This window comes from Centrocercus urophasianus, unplaced genomic scaffold (genome assembly GCF_019232065.1).
Source record: "Centrocercus urophasianus isolate 14NV4802_14NV808 unplaced genomic scaffold, USGS_Curo_1.0 seq_19, whole genome shotgun sequence".
Lineage (NCBI taxonomy): Eukaryota > Metazoa > Chordata > Aves > Galliformes > Phasianidae > Centrocercus > Centrocercus urophasianus.
The window spans coordinates 3,728,388-3,751,101 of record NW_024884744.1 but is presented as its reverse complement, the minus strand read 5'-3'; the positions used below and the strand labels follow the sequence as shown (position 1 = coordinate 3,751,101).

Below are 22,714 nucleotides of genomic sequence, written 5' to 3'. Positions count from 1 at the left end.
TCTGCTGTTCAGTAGGTTTGGATTGAGACTGAATTACTCTTGTAAATCCTTTTAATTTGTTCATGAGTTTATAGCTCTGCCATAAACATTCCTTCTGAGCAGCTACTCGCTCAGCAAGGTCCTATTCAATATTACTTTGAAAAGCTGCTGGTGTTTTCTTCCTTTGCATGGACTCAGGTTTTTGACTGGTTTGAATGATGGAGCAGAGGTGTGAGGTGGAGAGTGCCGTGCTCTTTGCACCATGTGTGGACGCAATGCTTTAAGACCTGGTTGCAGTTTCGGGTTCCAGATTCAAGCTGGTTGGTGCTGCAGGTAAGAAAATGCTCATTTTTAATTCCAGGATATACTCTTTAGGGAAGAAATATTGATGAGAAAAGGGCCTTCTAAAGGCCAGTTTCATGGACAGAGAGCTGTATAAAAGCTGCCTTGTAGTGGTTTTATCTCTAGGAGGGCACGAATTCCCACTTTGGAGACAGGTCCCAGCTCCTCAGGCTGGTGACATGGGCACACCACAGTGCCTGGTCCCACCGCAGAAGCCAGGAGGAAGCAGGGCAGAAATCCACAGAGGCAGAAATTCACAGAAGCAGCTGCTCATAGGAGGGGCAGTAGCAAAAGAAACAGTTGAAACTTTATTGACAGTGAAGGAAGGTTATTTAGGAAGGGGGATGAAAGGATTGAAATGATTCATCGGACTTCAATGCAGTTGTCTATTCATCTTGTTGTATTATCTGTGCCTTCATCTGCCCGTGGGAAGGGGTGTGTAGCAGAGCACAGGGGCAGGCTGTGTGCCATCGTCCTTGAGCTATCTCATATCCTTTCCTGTGCATTCTTGTGACAGTTTGTATTACCATGAGTCATTGTTTCTTTAAAGCTCATTACTGGCAAGGGCCTGTCGTGAGACACCTAAGTGGCATTGTGTTATCTGTGCCTAACAGCACTATTCATGTGTGTCACCTCCGAAGTGTCATCCAGCAGAGATGTAATGCTGGATTTTGGATGCTGAGGTGTGTTCATCCTTTGCGTCCAGCCAGACTTAAGCTCAGCACTGCTGAGTGGTGTCCCACCTTACTCCATTGGCATTAAAAGGTTCTGGTTTCACTCTAATTTATGTACGATTGTGCCATGGGGGGAGGGCCGGGCAGGGGGCTGGATGGAGGAATGAGTTCTCAGGTCCCAGGAACACCAAATCTTTACTCACTGTAGACCACAATGGATCTTTCTGGCCTCCCAGTGTCTTGCTTTGAAGATTTTTTCACAGTTCTGCATTACTGGAAAAATAGCATGGCCATCACAATGCTTTACTGACCTCTCCTCCGTTAGGGGTGCAGTGGGAGAAAAGGACCTGTCTGCATGGCACCATCCAATGGCTGTGGTTATAAGTGTTCCTTGCTGCTTGCAGGAACGTAGCCTTCTAGCCCATTGCTGACTTTTGCATCTTTCTCTCCTCCCAACATTGCCTGGCATCTGATCACTCTACAATAAATAACTCACGGGTTATTGCATTGCAATTCTCTACCTGGACTGGGATTTTCTGGCTTCATCCATCAAGCATGATTCCTCTAGAATACAGACAATAAAATGAGTGTGGCATTGCATAAGAGACAGTGGCTTTTTCCTCCAAGCATGATTGTTCCACTGCATCCACAGCCTCCGTCCCTCCCTCTGCCAGAGACTTTTTCTCTTCCATTAATGGAGACTGTGGCTTTGGAAGGGTGTTTGCTGTCCAGGGCGTTCATCAGACCTTGCTCAAGTGAGTTCAGGGCTGGGCAGCTGCAGCTTGGGAGTTTTCTGCATTCTTACCTCTTTTTAATGAACTATAAACTACTTTCACACCTCTGCCTAGATTTCTTTCACACTTCTGCCTACATACTGCTCTGCCTTTTGCCGTCATTTCTGACACGTGCCTCTGAAGCAACATCTTGGACTTGTAATTTTAGAACACTGATACTTATCATCACAATAGTTTTTACAATCCTCTTGCAAACTAGAGCCATTTGTGCTCTTATTTTTTAAAGGTCTTGTGTTGAACTCGAGACAAGAAACTTCCCAAAATATTCGCTGTTAGAAAAGATACCTCTGGCATTGACTGATTTTTCATGTTCACAAAACGGTGTTAAAAAATAGTTATTAGATAACACAGATACAGCAGGAACTTTTGCATTTATCCTAAGCTATTATTATTATTATTATTATTTTTCCTTGTCTGCATGGGTATTTTGATGCTTAGGAGAATTAAAAGGGAAAAAGCACAATCAGGCATTTTTGTCACTAGCAGTGTGATATTTTTCTAGCAGAAGGTTGGGTCCTTTTCCTAAGCCCTTTAGGCAGTTGTTCTGGTGGTTTTAGAGGTTTTCTTGGTTTCAGGTATGGTTAGGATATTGAAGTATTCTCTACAATAACTTCCTTGTTCTTCTGTAATTTTCCTTTGGCGTGTGTTTGATATCAGCAGGCTTGTCTGTTCCAATCTGCTCTGTATGGTTTTATGCAAATTGTCTCTCATCCCTCTACAAGTCCTTTCAAGTTAAAATATTGCTTCCTCATGCCCGCTTCTATTACTTGTAATTCCTGCTATGTGACCTGCTAGCCACCCATATATTGGATATAAAAGGCATGATCGTTGTGAATCAGATATCTCTTATCTCATCCCTGTTTGCATTATACATTCTCCTTGCAGTATGCTTCTTCACAATGCTCATCCATTTAATGCCCAAATACCTGAGGTCTCTTATTTCTGTTCAAAATGCTTGTCACATTACTCATGGTGAGACGATGAGCAATCAGATAAAAAGACTTGCTGTAGGTGTTGTGTGGACCAGAAGCAGGGGTTGTTTGGGGCCAGTCTCCATGGATTTACTGGGTTTTACAGTCAAGTTTGAAAGGGATTTCAATGACATTACGTGAGGACCAGTTTTTCTCATTGTATGAGTTTACCATCAATACTGTATCTGTAAATCTGCAATGGTTTAAACTGAAACATTCTTTATCATGCATGAAGCCATCCCACCACACTCAAGAATGTCAGCAGCCCTTGCAGGGTGGTTTCATCTTGGTGCTACATTCATATGTGTGTTCAAACTAGAGTAAGCTGGACAAAACCAAAATTGGTAGATCTGCGTATTCAGGAATCACCATCACCAAACCAGAGGAGATAGGAGGGAGAAGCAAGAGTTCCAGAAATATCTGTTTTATCAAAGCTATCACTTTACACTGTAAAAAGTTGACATCTTTTGGGCTGGTGGAAAAGACTCTTCTCTCCAAAGATGCAGCTACTATGTGTTGAATCTGAAATCCAGCCCTTTAGTGGCAGTAGGAGCTGCTGAATGTATTTCCACATGAAACTTTACTTTTTTATCTCATACAAGGTTTGTAAAGATGACTCTTTTTGGTAGGATTTTCTCCTGTGGCCTGTTTCAGATTTCAAGGACATCATGCTATTTTGCCTTGACAGAGTTTAGATGTCCTGAAAGATTGTGTTAAAAATTGTGGCATTCTGGTCTGCACAGTAGCCTAGGAAACTGTGGAGACACCAAAGGGAGAGAGGTCTGCTGTCAGATCAGCTTACTGGATGTTGGTGTTGGACTCAGTACTACAAAATCTGTTCTTCCATCAGACCTGATGAGCAAGAGTGAATACCAAAGTAGAATTAACTTCTTTTTAATGGAAAAATGTTCTTAATTTTGTCATTTAATTCTATTAGTTACAAGGTACGAGAGAGAGAATTTAATCAGTGGCATAAAATGTGAATAATGTAGCCTGTAACATATTAAATCAATATTTTTTTCTACTTATATTTCAGATAAATACACTTGTCATGTTTCGTTACATTCTTTTTTGTTGGATGGTTTTATAAATGGGATTCCTTCTCAGATTATTACTGTTGATGTCAAAAGAAAAGCCATAGGCAGTCCAGATTGGTTATCAACACTACTAATGCTTAAATTACCAGAAAAAAAAGGAAAGAGAGATGAATTTAACTGTTGCAGTACAAAATAGAAGTCAGACTACTACCATGTCCAGTGCTCTGTCAGCACTCTGACTATTCATACATCTATATTTCCATGAGACCTTGTGCAATGGACTTTAGGGCTCTTTCTGGAGTTTTACTTCAGTTTAGCTAATTATCAAGACAAGAAAATGCACACAGGAGTCTGTTCCAACCCTTCTCATGAGCAACAAGGTTCTGCAGTATATGGGTCTGATTCTTCCTCTTCTAGCTGTGTAAATGTGAAGTACTGTTGCCTATCAGAAATTATACAAAGTTGATGATGCAAAGCAGAATGCCAGATTAGATTATTTTAATGGTTCCTTCTGGCCATGAAATCTCATCATTTTAGGGTTCTAGCACTGTAACACAGAAATGAGACAAGGATGAACATGATTTTTTTTTTTCTTTCTGTCTTGGTTCTGCAGTTACGTTCACCTCTCAGCTGCCTCTGTATGTGGGATATTCAGTAAATATGCTCAAGATATATGGCTTGTAATTAAAACAATCCCTAAGAATGTAAGAGCCTAATGGTGTAATTTTTCAATTATGTCAATGTCTATGGGAATTGAGGGTGTGCTTTATTATCTGCTAGGAGGCCCCTTTCAGACAGTGCAGCTGAGTTAGGCAAGGTCTCTCTTTGCAGCAGGCACAGCATCAATGCTGAGCCACAGTTAGGGACTGCCTGGCACAGTGCTGTGTGGTGTTCCATTGCAAAGAGGGGCTCAGGCAGTTCTAATAGCATGTGCAAAATCCAACCCTTTCTGCGAGAGGGGAGGATGCAGTGATGCCTCCCAGTAGTCAGCTGTTAGACAGCCAAAATCTTCTAATCTGTCCCAACTGAATGCAATGCCCATATTATCCAGACTAAGTGTGTGAGATGACATGCAGCTCTGAAAGTATAAGGTGGCTTTGGACCCTAAATCAGGTTCAAGGGGTTTCCCACTGCTCTGCTTCCCACCAGACCTGGCCTGCTGCTCAGCCAGGTGCCTGTCACCTGTGGGGTCCTCCCTCACCCCAGCTCTTCTTGTCTCTCACAACATGGGCAAAACATCAGTGCAGAACCTCTTTTGATCGGCAGACAGAGCACGATGTTCTCGTACCACTGGTTTGCATGTGTGGCCATTATAGATCTCCAAGGGGCAGAGTAGCATGGAGTGTAAAACATTTTTCTTGTCCTCATATAGCCTGACTTTCCCAAGACTGAGTGCTTCCACTAAAACTAGTCATACAGGATTAATGTCAGCGGCGTGTTCAGATGTTCAGAACTGATAAAAAGTGGTTTGCCTACATTCAGAGTCCTGAAGTCCTTGTTCAGATTGAAAGAAATAGAGACCAGCAACATTAAAGTACTTAATATACAGAAAGAAAAAGGAAAAACCTCCTCAGCTACCTATGATAACACTATTGTTTTCATTTTTTATTATCTTGCTTGTTACACGCCAATGCGAAGCAACCACAGATCGTCAATAAGGATTTTAATTGCAAAGATTTCCTGTGACGTGAGTGTTAATGAATGTCAAAGCAATAACACAAAAGACATTACTTGTTTAATGATTGATAGAACAAGAAAAGCACGAGGTCTTTTGCAGGATAAATGACTACTGTTCTGTGTTCCTTTACATTAGCAGTATCAACACTTAGATCACATGGCAGGAGATAATGGTCCAGGAGATAAAGTACAGAATCACAGTCTGTTATACAATAACAGACATAGTAATGATAATTAATGTGCATTTCTTTGGTCATTCTCATACTTGTCAGCACTGAGCCATTGGGACCAGTGCTCTGCTGTTGACTTAAATGGGGGCAGGACAGAGCACTTGGTTGGTCTGTGCTTTTTGGCTTTTGCTCAGCTGTAAAGATTGTGGACCTTAAAAGCTTTGCTTGTCAGCCAGTTTAAGTGAATGTTCATGTGTGGAGATTTTGCATGTTGTAATAGCAACATACCTCAATTGCTCAGAGTAATGTGGCTGGAAAAATGAACAAGCATGCAATATGATGGCAAACTTCAAAGCAAAACCGTTGGCTTAGGACAGAAAGGTTCAACATCATGACACTCATGAAGGGCTCATCACTAATAAACACGTGCTGGATGAGGGCTTTGTCTATGAAATGAGAAACATTTTGACCAAGGCCTTTTTAGCACACGGGAGTTTAACCCAGATGATTGGCTGAAATCTCCATTCTGCTAATGTCCCCTGTAGCTGCAGGATGCCTCAGGAACCCTTCTCGGGGTTGGGCAGTGGGCCCAAACTGCACCCTCATGTGGTTTGGGTATGAAGTCTATGGAAAAGCTGCACAGCTCTGGTTTGGTTTATACGGTTTCTCACACGCCGGGTTTCATTGGACAACATGCACTTGGCAACTTGTGACTGCTTTGCACCGTGAGGTTTTGAGCACCTCTGGAGCTCTGCCGAGTGAGCAACTGTCTCCAAAAACGCTCTAAATCTGAGTGCCTTCATGGTGAAAATTAGTTCATGGTTTGGCAAAATGTTTGGGGAGTCAGAAAATTATTTGGATGGAATGTGGCTGGTTTAATTATTGGCCTTGAACCACAATTTAATGGAGCTGCACATGGCCTTGGTTTTGCAAAGTAGCACTGGATTGTGTTTCCTCGTTTTGAAAGCTGCGTTGGTTTGCAGTTATCTACATTGGCATGGGAATTGCTGCCAGAAAGCTGTGCTGGCAAAATAGTGGAGGCTTCCTCTAAAATTATTCAAATTAATACAAGTTAAAACCTCTGAAAATGTTTCTTGAACTTGAGCATCTTCATTTAGTCCAGGTTGAAAATTCCAGAAATTTTGCAAATCCCCTCGTAGCTATTGCATAGCTGCTTGACACAGTCATGTTTATCAGCTTTGAATTGATTTGTTCAAATGCCTTTTGTCCTTGGAAAGCTCACCAAAGCTGTGTTTGAGCTTCACTCAAGTAAAGTATGCACAGCCTTGCGCCATTTGTCTTCCTTTAGAAAAAGCAGCTCCGAAAGTGTCTGTAGATAAGAGGTTTGAGTTATGGATGTGCATTTCCAGGTGGACCTGCAGCATGGCCTGGATGAAGGGAGGTGTCGGGGGCTCTTAGATATGGGGAACCCTGACTGGTCCTCTTACAAGTTGCAGATTTTTCTGTGAACAGACACACACATCCACCATAGCAAAGGTGTGAGAGCCCCGGTGCCTTCCCCAGCTTTCCACCAAGCTGGTTTTGGGCAACGCACACATACTTCTGACCTGTTTAGGCTTTCCCAGCACATCCTCCTTTTCCTGGGTGTTCTGAATTCTTGGAGTTCAGTCCCAATTTGGAGGTGACTGCACAAGGACAGTGTCTGCACTGAAGGCAGGAATGTGCGCATCTCTGGGACTTGAGCGTTCTGCATAAATCCTGAAAGAGGAGTATGATTAAAAAAAAAAGAAGGGGGAATTGGAAAAAGAAAATTGAAATTTCGAAAAGTTTCAGTCAGAAATATTTTTATTTAGTTTTTGTTTAGGTCACTCTGAGATACAAAATATTCCAGAAGTTACTACATGAAAATATGGGGATAAATAGAAATATTTCAGCAGAGTTCTATGAGGCTACACGCTACTATGCAAAGCCTTGTGTGACATATTCTGAATTTCAGCTTTTCAGATGGCCTTGTACTGAATTCAAAGCCTCCACGCTTTGATCTCCTTTCCACAAACCCAGCAGCCAGTCTCTGTTTCACTGGCAGCCTCAGGACAGGCAACTGGGGGGCAGGGGAACTTCTACCTGTCGCTTCCAATTTTAGGATCAGGACCCAGATTCGGGAAATCGCTTAAGCATGTGCCTGATGTGAAGTAAAGGTTTTTGCTGTCTGATGCCCTCCTGAAAACAGATACTCACCATGGTCTGCACACGTGCCTAACGTTGGCAGTAGGACTGGCCCTGGGCCGCTGTTTCTCCCCAAGCACCGTGGAGGAATAGACCCTGGAGCACCCCAATGTTATTCCCATTGATGAGTCCTCGTTGTTTCCAGGGCAAATGGGATGCAGGGAGTGTGGGATGGGCTGGCATCAAGGCATGCACCCGCCGGAACAGCACCAGCCGCTCCCTCGGGGGCACGTGTTAGCGCATTAATGTAAGGCACAAAGCAAGGGGGCTCATCCATATAAATGGTTGATTTAAATAATGAGGAAGGAGGAAGGTTGTGGTTGAGTGTCAGTACTGATTAATTAGGGCATAAAATAAATAACCCTCCTGACAACGTGGCTGCTTCCACTGGAACCTACTCCATTAACGGGCGGCGGAGTTAATACGAGTGACAGTGTAATTAAGGGTTAGTTAACCAGCCTGTTATGACGTTTGTTAATTTTGGGGGACGGACCTATCTATACACACATGTTTTTCCTATTGTAAAGCATTCGACAGTACAGAGCTGATAAATGTTGGTTGTTAATCCTGCAGTTTCACCACTTGTCAGGCAGCGTTTTCGCGCTCCCCACTTCGTGGAAGTCAGCCACGCGGGTGCCAAAAGGGGGAATAATTCCCCTGCATGCCTGTTTGATGTCACAGCTGAGGTCACGGGTAGGTATTGTGCTCCTATGAGTAACCGCGTTTATCTCATGTGTGGCCGCACAATGAAATGATGAACAGATGTTGACGGTGAGTTTTTAACGTCTTAGCTCTTTTGGATGGAAGTTTTATGGAAATGTTTTGCCTGTTAACTCTATGAGTGTCAGGCAAAAGCAAGAAAATATATGCTAGGATTTATAGTTTTTTTGAGTGGATTTTTTAAAAACAGTATTGCTGCACAGCAAATAACTGCTGATGTAACAAGCCGTTTATGTTTAATACTTCAATGGCTGCTGGCCAAGAGCTTCCACAGTCTGCGGTATGGATCACAAATTTCTCATAGAAAGCAAGCAAATACAAAAATAAGACCCCTTAAATTGTGATGCATTACAACTGCAACTTTACATTAACATAGGCCTTCAAACATGACATCAAATCCTTAATTTGTTTAATAGCTTCAGCAGAAGTCCTGAAGCTACGCTGGGTGCTTTTTAGTATATTTTCCTACAGGATGGGAGGAAAGGCAGAAGAGAAAATCAAACATCGCTGCAATGTGACAGTGCTGGTGATAACATGTTAATATCTCTTTAGGTCAATACAGCTGAAAATAGGGTCTGTGAGAGGAACTTGTGCAGCCTTGAGTGCAGGTGGTGCTGCCAATGCCATACTCTTGTATGATGCCTATTTAACTCCCAGTACTTAAATAACTGAAAACTATTTCCAGGGCAACTGCAATTTTCTTTCTAAGTTATTTCAAACCCACTTACAATCTCAGAGTGCCTTGATTTCTATCTACCTATGGGATTTACAGTGAAAGCTTCAGCTATACCTCCAAAATGTTTTAAGATTTAAGAAAACATCCAAATACTATAAACTGTTGTGAAGACAGCACCAAACTTGTTTCTTCAGAATGCAAGGCAAATACCTACATTTCTATTTCAGCTTAAGTCAGAGGATCATACTTTTATGTAGGGAGTCACTTTTTATATGCCATAGCAAGTCACTTTGAATTCAAATATAAAATGAGGCCATCCATCATGTTAGCCATTTAATTACCTCGGTCTATATTTTTCAGAGAAAAAAAAAAATAAGAGAAAGAAAACCACCTTTATTATTTGTTGTGTGTATATCTCATTTCAGATTCATTGCCTGAGGACAGGGAGGGCTGTCAGCAGGGCAGTCCTTGTGGTTAGAAATGCTGAGATGGGGAGCAGATAAGACATGCAGTCCTTGTGCCTTCTGTTCAAGTCCACTCCGCTCCATGTTTGCTCCAGGCCTTACCTGTTAGATTTGCTGTAATCTTTGTTGCAACAGTGAAATGGTGCCTTGTAAAGCAGTGAAGCGTGACGGGGATATTGAAAGGGTCGAATGAGGTAGAAATATGATATTTTCTGTCTTCTACCAGCCCAGGAAATAGGAGTCCTGCTGCTGAATCGGGATTTGGCATTTGCCATCGCATTTGCAGCGAGAAAGTTGTGAGATTTATTGTTTAGTGCTTACAGAAGAGACAAAGTAAACAATGCTGTCGATTTATCTAATTGTTTAGCCATCTGGTTTCACAGCCACTGAAGATTAAGCACTGAGGAAACGAGGAGATTATAAACAGCGAGGCAGGACAAGGAGACAGGCTTTTAGTGATTAAAGTTTTGCTGGTAGAAGTCCCAAACTACCAAGATGCTCTTCGGAGATGCGGCAGATTTCATGGTTTGCACATTTTTTGTTTAAGGGTTGGATAATTTCACAGCCAGTCAAATGCATAGCCACAAAAGCTGAGATATTGAGACCTGCAATTAAAGGTCTTCTTTCAGGGCATAGTCAAATTCAACAGCTGGGGTGGAAAAGGAAATCCCAGCATCGTGTCCATGTCTCATGGTGCATCAGCCTCTCTGGAATCACTAAGTGTGAGATAGGCTGAATATGGGACACCAGGTTTAAGGATTTGTTTCATGTTCACAGCCAAATTTTCAAGCCTGTGGTCCCACTCAGGCAGATAGCATTATATGCTATTTTCAACACTCAGCTGGTTTTCTCATTTTAACACATTCTCCACAAAAACATGAAAAAAAAAAAAAACACAACCCACCTTGTGGGTGCTTGTCAGTGCAGAAAAATGACCCTTTTCCTTTATGGGTTTGAATGAGAGCAGAGCTTGTTTGAGCAAACTCATAGATAGGTACACAGGTGGGATTTGGCTGGGTTAGTCAAGTCATCAAAGGTAAATCTTTAAAGCTAGCTCACACTGGAAAAAGTTGAAGTAAATTTAATTGTAAAATGTTGCAGTAGCAGTGGAGGGGAAATAGATTTTCTGTGCCATGATTTTGGTGTGTGAGGAGAGAGATTAATTCATACATTTCCCAGTGCAGCTCTTGGAGGAAATGCGCAAAGACATCTAATGTAGAGCTCTAAAGAAACAGAAAAAAGCACGGAGATGCACTAAATAGGAGAGATAGAGGGATAATATTTAAAAAGGACACAACTCAATCATTTTTATTCTCTTGAGTGTAAATCTACCCTGCGGAGTAGATGAGACCAGATACCCTTTCATTCCCTCTGTTGTCCTACATTCATCTTCATTAGGAGTTTTGTCCTACTGGGGTCCAAAGACCCTGGACTTTTGATTAGTTTCAGCTGGACATCAGCATCAAACCTGAAAAACAGTTATTTTGTCTGCATGTGTTACTTTTTCACAAACAAAGCCACATCCGACAAATCCGAGTCTTCAGGGAGGCTGAAAATTGGCCTGTAACAGCAAGAAGAGAGGAACAAGCTGGCTTGCTTTCTATAAAAGACTTTGCAAGTATCAACCCCAGAAAATTTGTCAAGTCAACACCTTGTGATGGCTTAGCTGCTGGGCTTGGCCTTGGGCTATTTAAATTAGGCTCTGGTTTTTGCACCTTGGTTTCTAATGCAGAGAGTCAGTGGAGGTAAGGAGGAACAGAAGCATCATGTGAGCATTTCTCCCAGGGCCTATGGCCATAAACTTCTAACACTACCATAACTATGGAGAATGGTCAGGCGAGCATCTCCACCTCTGCCATCAGCTCCTGCAGGAGCCATACAGCACGGGGTAGAGGCTCCAAGGAGCCCTGACCACCTGTCCAAAGCTGCCAAGTCTTGGTCTCAACTAGGAAAGAAATCGGGAGTAATAAGAAGTGGAGGTGACATTTAGAGTTTATCATTGTTTGCAGGTTTTCTTTCTCCAGCATCAGCATGTTCCTTGTTTCTACATATATATGAATTATCTGGTTTTATTATATGCGACTGTGTAATACAGCACATTTTCACTTAACGTTTTTCAGGCTTTACATCAAAAATTCAAAGTGTTTTCATTACCCTAAGCAACATTGACTATGAAATGAAATATTGACTAAAGAGCTTAATTGTGTCTGGATCCAGGACGTTTTTCTCTGCGTAATGGTTTGAAGGCCAGCATCAGTTTTTTGCTTTTCAATTTCAAGTTACATTTTCTTCCTCACTGATATCTGAGAAATCCCTAAAACTGGCATTTCCCATGTCTACGCAGCTCTACTAATTCTATAAACCATGATTTCCATGTTATAACAGGGTCACATAGGCTTCTAGGACACCAGAAATAGTGTAATATGATGAAGAACTGAATCTACTTTTATCTCAATTTCAGTCTAGTGGCTTAAACAGAGGGATTTTAACAATTTTTTTTGTGACCAAAAATAGCACTGAGAGCTGGAGTGGAGCTTTTACTGAGTATAAGATGCTCCAACACGCTGCAAAGTGCTACCAAAGTTGCATTACTAAAGCACAAACCCCAAGCTGTGCTCACTGCTTGCCCCAAATTCAGGGTTTTCAACTGCTTTTGAGGGTGTCTGGCTAAACTGGGGCAGCTTAAGCTGTGCAACCAACCTGGTTAGCTGCTTCTGTCCTTTTGTCCTGTGAATGAGGCACTAAATCTAATGTAGTGTAAGCCGTTATTTCAGCTATGTGTTCGTGCATCCACATCTGACTTCTTTAAGCTGGGTGGGTTGTCAGTGTCTCTGCCTATCGGGGATGCGCTGGTATTACAACTGCTATAATACGCAGATGCAGTTACAAACACTGTCATTTTTAAAAGGATGTCCCTTATAAATACAATGGAGCACATGTGGGGTGTATCTACCCTTTGTTTTTCTTTTCAGAGATGTTTTGTTTTTGTATAAAGAAACGTGCTGCAGCTCTAAACTGATCAACTCACAGGTTTAGCTTTCGCATCAGGCAAAGTTGTACAACGTGATTCCGAAACCAAGGGAGCACAAATCTCCACCCATTTGTGGAGTGATCCAAAAACACAAATATAGCTTTGAATTTACTTTTTGAGCCAAAAATGAAGATAGGCTATTCCAGCTCTGAGTTGCTGCTCTGTTTCAGATTTAGTATCAGCTAACTGTACCATCCAACTATTTTGTGCTGATCAAAAAAAGAAAAAAAGTAGAGATTAGAAATGAGCATATATCAAGCCCCTTTTCCCATGCAGAGAGCAGAGACATGCCTCGTCTGTCCCGAAACACCGGGCTGAAATCTTAGTGGAAGGAATGCCAGGTAAAGTTAGCAAAACAAAGCACATTTGATGCTGCAGTATAATAAAAACTGCTTGAAAAGAAGAGTTTGGGTTCAAAGCGGGAAGGTCTGAAGGAAACGTGTTCCCCATTACACCCCATTAAGAAAGGGGAATGCAGCGAGTGCTGGCTCCCCAAGGACGCCCGGAGTGCAGGGATGTGCAGGCTGCTGCCCCGCATACGCTGCCAGACCTGCTGACCCTGTGCTCCACAGCACATTTGCCAAGATAATGTGTCTTCTGGGGTTCAGTGGGAAGCAGGGGAAGAGATGCTTCCCTGCATGGATTTCGAAAGGGTCTGGAATGAGCTCAGCTAATTGTGTGTTTTGTTCTCGTACATGTTTGCTCATCTCTAATAACATACTAAAAGCTCAAAAGCGTGTTAAGCTTTGCTGTGTTTTGGCATGCTCATTCGTTCCATGACCGCCTTGCATGCGCCAAAGCACCGGCGCTCTTTCCAAGTGGTTTCTGGGGAGGCGCAGCTGCGTGATTCACTTGAATCAGAGCATGAGTCTGCTGCTGGCGTGCTGTCTGTGCAGGAGGAGAAACGTCTTCGTTGGTTTTTATCACACAGCCCCATAGAAAGCAATGTTCCACCCGGGGAACAGCAGAGCACAGCATTACACCTGTGGGTTTGTACGGCAGCCAGCTGTCCCCGAGGGTGCGGGCTTTACAAGTGCAAGCATTTCAATCCGTGTGACAACACCTTGAAAATGGAAGTTAGTTAAGACGAACCACCCTCAATTAAGTTTATTGGATGAGGTCAGCGGTGGAGGTGACATATGTAATCACGGAGTTAGAAAAAGGCCCACTCATCTCTGAATCCGCAAACAGTTCGTCAATAACGGGAGAAAAATTTACTGTGACACTCTGTGTGATTTTGCAATACGCAAAATGGACTTAATTATCAGCACGAGCAATCCCCGTGTGAAGCGTAAGGATTTTAATTTGTGGCTTTGGTTTTTTTGCTTTCAAAGAAATGCCATCTGCGAGCAGCAGAATTACTTTCCTGGCACGGCATTTTCAGGCTGAGGCTGCAGATCTCCCTCCCGCACGCGCCGCTGCAGACGGCTCCATGAGCTCAGGACCACCAGATCCTGCTGCCCAGTTTCCATTCCTAAGAGGCATTTTGAATACCCAGTCCAGTAGCGGGTCCATCTGAAGTCAGCAGGACTGTGCAGTGTTTGGGGTGATGCCTATGGGTGTAGCAGAGAGGGACACCCTGTTGCCCTGCAGCTGGAGGTGATGTTAGTGAGCAGGAGGCAGTGCCTGCCCCGACAGCCTTTTCCTGTAACCAGAGAGCAGCTGCTGTGATTTTTCCTGCTGTTCTTTTTGCCATGGACTTTATTAATAGCTGACACTGACTTTTAATAGATTCTCATTTTATTTAATTGCAAGCTGTGAGCGGTGACAAGTAATAATAAATGAAAGACATCTTCAGATACTATTCCCAACTTATATGTGTGTGCTATTATCAGTAAATTCAATGTTAAATTTTAGGAGAAAATTGTTAAATCCTTGTGATTTTCATTGGGGTTAATTATGGGTAAAGTTCCCCGCAAAGGGTCCAGAAACTTCAAATTTGTGGCAGATTCCTCTTTAAATTCTGCGTTTTTTCTTCCCATGTGTGCAGTTCTCTGGACTGCAGGTAGACACCTCATTTTATTACCTTGACAGTCCTCATTCAGGTCTGTAGTTATTCAATCAAACAAAACCAAAAAGCTTGCACCGTAGTTCTTGTCTTCCCCAGCTCCTAAGTGGGGCTGATGAGCACTGGAGACTCTTGAAAAGAACGTGATTCGAACCCCTTCCAAACTACATGGAATTGAGCAGATTTAAAATCAAAATCATAGGATTGCTCAGGTTGGAAAAGACCTTAAAGGTCATCAAGTCCAACTGCAACATCATCGAGTCCAACCGCAATTTGAACGTGGCCAAAATGTATATTAAATAATACAAGGGATTTATTGTTGTTTCAAGATTTTTTTGAGTCTTTAGAATATTTATGAGTACTGCTAGTGATTTAATTACTAAAAGCAAGACAACAAACTTGTCCAGTACAGTGTCTGCAGTGCAGGCCATTGGGTGTGCTGAGGGAGTGCCATTAACATGCACACTTAGACACCAGGCATCTGCTTGGTTGAATGGATTCACATGTTTAGAGTGCAAGATTGAGCTCATAAGGTTTATCTTTTTCACTTCTTCCCCTTGAAGGAAAGTGAAGGTTCCACCAACTTGTTGGCTACCAGCTGAGTTTAGGCACCGTACTGAAGTGTACTCTCAGGAACTGATTTCATATTTGATCAATCTCTCAAGATGGGTTTAAAATCCAATATTGATACATTTTTTTCTTAGGACCAGAAGTTGTTTGATGATTCCTAGGAGCCACTCTTGTACAGGCTTAACCCACTATTTGCTTATATAAAGTAAACAGTTACAATAATGACGTCAGTAATTTCCAAATCCCTACTTAACTTAGTTTAAGTTAAAACAAAGTGAGTGCTACTTTCAATTTCTTTCTGTCTTTCTTTGTAAAAACATAATTTAAAGAAAACTTATCATATCCATATCCACATTTTTCACATCCCCACAAGTGGTTTGATGCGACTGGTCAAAAACTGTATGTGTGATTCTCAAAACAGGCTTTGTTGACACTTGGCACAATCCCATTAATATCTTGCTGACTGAAACACAGACACGTTCTCTATTTTTCTTACCACAACTGTCTTTTTTATAACGTTATCTCAGTTTATGAAATCTGATCTAAAACCATCTCATCCACTTCTGATTAAATGAATTGTTGAGTTTTCTAACTTACTTCCTTAGTAATTTTTCTACTTGCCTAGTAGGCATATCGCAGCTGTATCCTTGTTCCATGAGGAAGAGGTGGTTACTATTAGGTGCACTATATACTTCTTCATGATATCTGTTATTTGAGCTGTTAAAGCTTCTTTTTTTGCACAGAATATGTATATATATATATACACACATACGTACATGCATACATACAACATCTTGGATGTGTGTTTTGACCCACGTATTCTTAGGAAATAGTCTGAGGTTCAGAAATAGGCTGTATTTGTGGATCAAGAGCTGTTGCTTTAACTAGTGTTCATGCCTTGTAATACATAAAAGGATGTAATTGATTCCCTTCTCTTTTATGGAATAGTCCTATTCTTGCAGAATAGAGGCTTCTAGCTTTTTTAAAGGTAGCATTCATTTCAATCAGCTCACTTACATTTCCATTATTGTTACCCAAGAACTCCCATCAGCCCTCTCCCCACTTCAAATTGTGGCATTCAGAATGACTGATTTTTGTGTCTGTTTGGAACCCAGCTCTCATTAAAGGATTCCTCAACAGCAAGCAAAATATCAACTCTTTTAAGATTTAAGATAAAATAGTAAGAGCGGTGAATTCTGCTTTCAAGTATCTTTCTTACAGGTGTAATTTGGGGTTGGGGAATCTAAAGGTGACTGTGCAGACTGAGGGTCTTTCCTGAAACTCACTGGCATTTATGATGCTTTCTGTAATTTCAGCTAAAAGCTGATTCAATTTTGGCTTATATTCACTCTAATGAACTGGCCAAAGCATTTCCAGAGGTTGTGCATAATAGCATAGGCTTGTGCTACTGCATCAGATCTAAGCATTGTAAAACGCAGACTCAATTCCTATAAAATATAATGCAAGTTGAGTTAAATAAGAGATCAGCATTTGTCACCTGCTATGAAGGGAGCAGTCACTCTGTTTTTGCACTGCATTTTGCGAATTGTCAGCTACCTGGGTTTCATGCATGGATGCTCCATAGGTGAATAAAGCTGGATGGGGGGAACAAAAATGTCCAGTTTGTGCCAAGGAGATGTGGACTCTCCTTCACTGCAGCATGTCAAATCACTGCAAAAAACAAACAGCTTGGTTCTGCTTATTTTTAAGCATTAATACTTTTAAGTTTTGACTGCTAGCAAAAAGAAAAAAAAAGAGATTTAATGTTCCTCCCTTGGCCATGTCTCTCTGCAATCACCTATTTTGCAGCTATCTTTTTTGAAGCTTGTGAAAATATTTCTTCCATATTTTACCTTGACAGAAATAGGAATGGCACAACCTGGCACTGAAAGAAGTTGCTTTCAATGACATTCAAAAGACATTCAAACAAAGGGCGTCCTAAAATTTCTGCTTTGTCTTATCGTGACAGAAAACCCCACAGCAGAGAAGGCCAGGAGCAAAAGGAATGAGAAACCACAGCCCTGCAAAACATTTGCCAGGAAGCCCAAACTCACATGGAAAATGCAGCCTGTTGAAAGCTAGGTTGAGGTTTGCAAACTTCTAGCACAAATCAGGGCTCGGCTTCCAGTAAAACCTGCCCTGATTTATTGTTTTAAATCAAAGCCAGGTGGGTTTGCATATGAATCCAGGTGAGATCCAGCAGCCTCCTGAGGGTTTTGCTCCTTGAGCTGAGGCAATCAGCCCTCAGCGATACAATGCTGAAAGCTTTTCCATGGGCTTCTGCACACTGACACCAGCATGGTTTATACAAGGACAAGGCTTTGGAGTGGCTGGAGGGCAAATTTCACTGGGGCAATGTTGTGTGACAGAAGTGACTTGATGTTCTCCCACAGTGTGCGAACTCAGATCCAGGCCTATGTGATACCTAGGGCTCATGTTGTATCCCAGGGTGATATAACCTGTGGGAGGCCCTGACATCTGCAATTAAACACAAATGTTTTTTAGGTAGTGTGTACGCCACAATGCTTTATAATCACCAGTGCTGTTTTGGCAGCAATTTGTGGCACAAAAATGAATGTTTTCCAAAAGATCTTTCATTGTCCTGATAGGGCAGTATATGATTAAGAGCAGCGATCCCTCTGGAATTCACCAGTTAGCCAGGATATCTCAGCCAAACAGCCACAGCCTGTTCACATGCATGCTGCATCACTGGGCTCTCACCTGCCTGCCTTCCCAAGCTCCTCAATTTGGAGTTTAACTGAAAGTTTGGGTACTGGTGGCCCTGAGTAGGTCTTGGAGATGTTTTCAAAGAGGTTTTATGGTGTTATGTGGCACTGGTTTTAGTGCAGAGATAAACGAGTGAGTCATATGCTTCTGTGTTAAAAGGAATCGATGTCTTGTATTATGCTATTTACTTTATCATCAGGGCGGAAGGGTGGAGAGATGGAAATGGTCCCACTTTTATCTAGGTAGGGAGCAGAGGAGGGAACAGAAAGAGGCATTCAAAGATTCAGATGAACCGAGTTTTGATAAAGGGAAAATGCTTCCTTGACCTGATGGCACCATTTCACCATTAGAACAGATTCATTCATGAGTGACCCACTTTCATTCTGCTTACAAGTCTCCTTGATGCCATTAAAACACACATTGAAAGGGACAGCAAGGATATATGAGCCAGGCTTTAAAAATCTATAATGATCATTAAAGAATAGAGTTAAAATATTCATTTGCCCATGAATGGTATAGAAAGACATTAAGCCTTTGATGGCTCTAGGCTTCTAAAGAGAGAAACAGGGATTAAAATAGATTTCTTAGGTAAACAGAATAAATAACACCAGACAGAAGCACGAGGGCTTTATCTTCCCCATCATGGGAGATTCCTATGGCTTTGGAAACACCCAGTCCAGAACCAGTGCCCTCATGGGGCTGGTGTCCAACAGTTGTCCCAGTGCGTGTATTTGCCTGGGTGCCGTCTGTCCCACATTGCAAATTAACTTGAGGAAGCTCACACTACTTCTGCTCTGCTGTCTTAGAATTGCACAGACATAATTCAGAGCTAGGTAATTGTTTTATGGGTTACTTAGCAAATCCAGATATATTTACTTAGCATAAACGCAGCGATAAGTGACTACCGAACAGGGAGCAGAATCCTGTGCTGGTCCTGAGTTCAGGGCTTTATGACATAATCCTGGATACAATAAGAACGATCTTTGAGATCGTACTGTTTGTTTAAACTAGCATCCTCCATCAGTCACTGACTTTCTTAAAAGATTAAGCTGGGGACAATTAATTATTTTAATAAAAGGCTTTGAAATGACAATTAATTAGTAAACAGGATGGACAGATGTGACAGAAAATGTGGCTGCGTGGTTGTGAGCGGAGCTATGTCTGCTTTTGACGTTTGCTGGGCAGGTAATACCTGAAAATTGGACGTTCCTTTCCTAGACTTTGATTATTCACAAATCTGTTGGGCAAGGTAAGTTCCATCATTAACCTTTAATCTTTTAGAAGCAGGTTGGCTGGAATCTATTTACTTTAACTAGCTTGCTCACTGATAATGCATGATTTTTAAATTTCCTTTTGTGCATTCCTTAGCTGAAGAAAAACACAGCTGTGTGTGAGACAAATTCTATTTATTTTCTCGTTAAGAAAAGTACAAGAAGATAGCATCATTGGAAAGCTAATAATAAAGAACTCCTAAAGAACGCCCTTCATCTGTTTGCTCTGCCACTTTACGAAGGCTTTCCAAACAACCTTTTCAGATGTATTAGTAAGGAAAGATATCTTAAAAGTCAAAGGAAGACAAAGTTAATGCATTTATAGAAGTACCATTTCAGATAACATTTTACCTGAGTGTTTAGTTTAGTTAAATATTAGAGAGGCAGAGATAATAGCGTTGTTTGTATTCATAAATGTGGAAAGTTGCATTTTCAGGGCACTGAAGTGTAAGGCATATCAAAGGTTTATCATCCAGGAATGCGAGGGGAGCTGTGCACCCGGCGGGCTGCGGGCCGCTCCCTCCTGTGTCTGCAGAACCAGGGGATGCTCCAGTGTGGGCACTAAAGCCCTTTCTGCCCCATTTTCTGTCTGTTGTTCAACAGTGGGAAATAGACAAATGAGGGATGGAACCCAGGGAAACTGCTCGAGCGCTGATGGATCTGCCTCCTTGGTTGAGGGAGACTCAGTGACGCATCACAGAGAGGGAAATGAGACAAAAGTCTGGCCGTTTTTTGGGTTTTCCACAGGCCCCATTTATAGGCTATCACCACCTGTCCTTCTAAAGAAGATATAAAAGAAATATTTGCAAAACACCCAAGAGCCTGCAGATACACATCCAGGCACAGTGCTGGCAGCCCAGCCAAAATTACATTTGATGGAATGAGGTGGAGAAAACGTGGCCACATGTACACGCAAATGAAGCACACACCTCCATCATTCCCAGCCCTTCTCTGCTCACATGAGTCAGAGCTGACAGCCTATGTGCAAACTTCTAGCAGAAGCCGGCTGTCCTGCCAGCACTCCCAGCCAGCCTTTTTAGACTTGTTGCCATCCTCAGAGTCAAATCTTCAAATGCATGTGTTGAAATGATCTGACAATAATGGCCCTGACTAAAATACGATGCTGTTTTGACTGAGTGTGGTTTAAACTGCCATCTGCTGGCTTGTAGTTTTCAGGGCCAATATTAAAAACAATTTTCCCTTGTATGGTGTCCCTCATTCATATTAAAACAAAGCAGGCTGAATAATACCTTTCCTCCTGCGACGTACAGCTGAGAATTGCACTGAGGAATAGAAATGTGGCAGAGGGCAGAGGTAAAGTCCTCGTGCTTATAGGTAGATTCCTCAGGGATGTTTGTGTTCAATTTACACCTAGAAAAGAAGTTTAGTTGCAAACGCACCTTCCCTTGAAGTCAGTGAGACACACACATATACTTGGCAAGCTAGGACAGTTGCTTGGTTTTTGCTTATACAATCAGCTTCCTGGAACATTGCTTGGGAATTTTGCCAGATAAAGGACCAAGATAGCCCAGCTCATTTTATTCGGAGTTACTTAATAATAATTAAACTTTTTTCCCCCTGTTCTCAAACCGTTTGAGAGAGGAAACTTCAACTATTTGTCTGGAAAATTGGCAGTCACTTGAGAAGGAGAAGATTAATACCAATAGCTGCTTTGAATTATTTTCCCATTAGCCGTCTCTTAAAACTCATGAAAAATCATGGCATCCCTGTCACTTGTAGCTCAGAGGCATTGGCAGGACCTCTGGAGGATGTGAGTAGTGATGGGGTGACGTGCTGGATCGTGATGCGAGCACCTGCTGGGAACGGAACAGGATGCTCAGCTGGGGGGCAAAAACGCTCTGCCATGGGGGACATTACAGCCCCATGTCTGCTGGCCAGGAATGGAAACAGACCCCACAACCCCAGCCCACCAGCGTGTGCTGTTCGATCACCTCAGGAAACTCTGGCCATGGGAAAGACCATCCAGCTGCAGCACCGCCGACGCCTCGCACTTCTTGGTTGACGCGGGCTGCACAAACCGAGAGGGGATTATAAAACACCTTTCATCTGGGGCATCTCAAGACACTTTGCAAACATTGAGTCATTAATTCCCCGAGGGCCCCTTTGAAGTTGGCAGGTATTATTGGGGGAGCGAAAGGGAGAGCGGCGGCGGCTGCGCAGTGGCGGAGGAATGCGGTGACGACATCGATGACATGACCAATTTATTTAGTAAACTGAGTTTAGCATGGTAATGAGGATGTATTTGCCATCATCCCATCAGTCATCAGATTTATGAAGCTCTTTGGCAATGAGCTCTGCTCTGTGACTAAGTTTAGTTTGATTTGTTCAATTAATTCTTCCAATTCATTTTGACTGAAGAAAAACCCCTAAGATTGTGTGGCAGGTCAGAAGGACCTCAGTAATATAAATGTGTGTGTGGGTGCCTAGGTATACATCTGTTTGTCTTCGAAGAAACCTGTAGTTCAGCGTGTTTATGACTGTGAAGTACATTGAGACTTTATTTTTACTTTAAATCAATTGGCTATTTTAATCTCTTAATTTTTGTAGAGCATTTCAAGCCAAGGTAGAGGTGGTTTCTTTTGCTTTTGGAAATGTATATTACTCCAAGGCTTTGATAGCATTTCTGTTCTTGCTTTGGGCTAATTGACTTCTTAGAATGCTCAGCAAAGTAATATCCAAACACTGAGTCTTTTGTATCCCTGTTGTCTCCTCTGTCTCTGGAGCTTTTGAGTTCTGCGTGGGAGAGACCAGAGTTTTGTTTCACCTTTTCCAGATCATTCATGTGGAACTGGTGAAAAGATAACCAGAAAACTTTGCCAAAACCTGTCTGCAGCCATGGATTCACCCAGCCACTATCTGTGGTAACCATAAAGATACACAATGCTGTTTTTATGGGCAAAACTATTTGCACAGATAGAGGGAAACTCAAAAAGCAGATTCTAGTGGGCTTTTTGCTGCTGTCTCTCAGTGCAGATAGTCTGCAGCCCTCTGAATGGCACTGTGCTATTCCTCATTATGGAGCCTGATAAAGAAATCTACTCCAAGCCACGCAGGATGCTCTAGCAGGTGAGAGCAATGAGAAAAGGAGATACAATTTTCACAGATTTAACCAAGAGCAATGACACTTTCTGCAGCCAAGGAGAGAGTCAAAAATTATTTGCCAGAGTGCCAGCACACATTCCCTAGCGGATAATTGGAAAATGAGAACAGCCTGTCACAGATTAGCCCAATTTCTAAAGCAAGCACAAGACATACTGATTTTGTTTACGAGAAAGGAGCATCTCATTAAAAGTCAGATTTGGGTTTCAAAGTCAGTTATTTAGAACTTTTGACTTGTATGTACACATCAATTATCTGCACAGGGTTCCAAAGCCTGGCTAAATTCCATTAAGGAT

General features: G+C 42.2%; 1 protein-coding gene across 2 annotated transcripts in view; it reads left to right on the top strand.

Moving 5' to 3' along the window:
* Positions 1 to 207: 207 nt before the first annotated feature.
* Positions 208 to 22,714, top strand: part of MECOM (MDS1 and EVI1 complex locus) — a 128,021-nt gene continuing 105,514 nt past the window's right edge. Inside the window, exon 1 of one of the 2 annotated variants that reach the window (XM_042820621.1) lies at positions 208 to 312. The gene's annotated coding sequence lies outside the window, so the exon portion shown is untranslated. Of the gene's footprint in view, positions 313 to 1,729; positions 1,751 to 22,714 lie in introns of those variants that run through there. The other variant, XM_042820623.1, reaches the window with a different exon arrangement.